A 1,947-nucleotide genomic window follows, 5' to 3' on the forward strand; every position below is an offset into this window, starting at 1 on the left:
GCAAGAAAGTAAATAAGAAAATATAAATTAAAAATTATGTTTCTAAGGGGAAAACATAACCATTGGCAGTAAACTTTCTTTTTAAACTGTGAGACTACATCGCAATACAACATTCAAATGAATTTCAGTGATACTCGGAGACGAGTAACAAGTTGGCAAGCATCATGGCAGCCACCGCTGTAGGCAAGAATCATAACTGGGCACAGCACTAAGGATCCAGCGAGGTGGCACCCTTAAGCATACCCTTATTAGTAACAAAGGGGAAAAGGAAAGTATGTTGCAGTTTTTCACTACATTGATTTCACAAAATGACCAACATTAAGAAGAGGAAAGCAATCATTGTCAGATCTGTTTGATGACTAGAGAATGCGGGGCATTGCTTTGATCATATTTTTGCCAACAGCACACTAAGTTTAGCCCGAATGAGAAAGCAGACAAAACCCAATGGATGGGGTCTGGAGCTGCTGCCACTGAGTCCCAACCTGAAAACTGGAAGCCCCGACAGCTGCCCCACGTGCTTTCCTGGTTCCTTTTGGTTCTAAGTCCAAGATGGCCAGTCTCAAGGATCAGCTGACTGTGAATCTCCTTAAGGAGGAACAGGTGCCCCAGAATAAGATCACGGTTGTCAGGGGTGGTGCTGTTGGCATGGCCTGTGCTGTCAGTATCTTAATGAAGGACGTGGCAGGTGAGCTTGCTCTTGTTGATGTCACGGAAGACAAGCTGAAGGGAGAGATGATGGATCTCCAACATGGCTGCCTTTTATTCAGGACACCAAAATTGTCTCTGGCAAAGACTATGACGTAACCTCAAACTCCAAGCTGGTTATCATCACTGCTGGAGCACATCAGCAAGAGGGAGAGAGCCGTCTTAATTTGGTGCAGCATAATGTGAACATCTTCAAGTCCATCACTCCTAATGTTGTGAAGTCCCAACTGCAAGTTGCTTGTTGTATCCAACCCAGTGGATATCTTGACCCATGTAGCTTGGAAGATAAGTGGTTTTCCCAAGAACCGCATTATCATCAATGGTTGCAACCTGGATTCAGCCAGTTCCACTACCGGATGGGGGAAAGGTTGGACGTGCACCCACAGAGCTGCCATGGATGGATCCTTGGGGAGCACGGAGACCCCAGCGTCCCTGTGTGGAGTGGTGTGAATGTTGCTGGTTTCGCCCTGAAGAATCTGCAGCCTGAGTTGGGAACTGATGGGGACAAGGAGCATTGGAAAGGGGTTCACAAACAGGTGGTTGACAGTGCTCATGAAGTGAGCAAAGTAAAAGGCTCACATCCTGGGCCATTGGACTGTCGGTGGCATACTTGGCAGAAAGTATAATGAAGAACCTTAGGAAGGTGCACCCAATTTCTACCATGATTAAGGGGCTCTATGGAATCAAGGATGATGTCTTCCTTAATGTCGCTTGTGTTCTGGGACAGAATGGGATCTCCGATGTTGGGAAGGTGGCTCTGACTCCTGAGGAAGAGGCACGTTTGAAGAAGAGTGTGGGTACCCTGTGGTTGATCCAGAAGGAGCTGCAGTTTCAAAGTCTTCCAGTGTCACCATGTCACTGTCTAGGCTACAGGAGGGTTTAGTTGGAGTTGGCCAGTTGTCCTTTTTATCTGATATGTGATTGAAGCAACACTATTCAGATGGTCTGGGGAAAATATCAGTTCCCAAAAGTTAGAAGTAGAGATGGTTCACAAAATTCCGTGGCTCTGTCCTGATGCCGGATGGTGCTGCCCTTGTAGTCCTGGTTGGTGTGAAGCAGCCCAGCATGTCTGTGACCCCTCGGCTAATGCCATGCAGACTCATCGCCCTTCAAACAGATGTGTGCTACTCTGTTGCACAGCTTCATCCGCCAAGCCCTGTCTGACCTTTCCCCAGTTGGTCACAGCCTGGGATCCAGTGTGCAGATCCAACGCTGCATGTTTTGTGCATAACTGTATATATA

General features: G+C 47.2%; 1 pseudogene; it reads left to right on the forward strand.

Moving 5' to 3' along the window:
- Nucleotides 1–549: 549 nt before the first annotated feature.
- On the forward strand, nt 550–1,588 carry LOC105743135 (annotated as a pseudogene).
- The last annotated feature ends 359 nt before the right edge of the window (nt 1,589–1,947 follow it).

The sequence above is a fragment of the Octodon degus genome, unplaced genomic scaffold, assembly GCF_000260255.1.
Source record: "Octodon degus isolate 3935 unplaced genomic scaffold, OctDeg1.0 scaffold00101, whole genome shotgun sequence".
Taxonomy (NCBI): Eukaryota; Metazoa; Chordata; class Mammalia; order Rodentia; family Octodontidae; genus Octodon; species Octodon degus.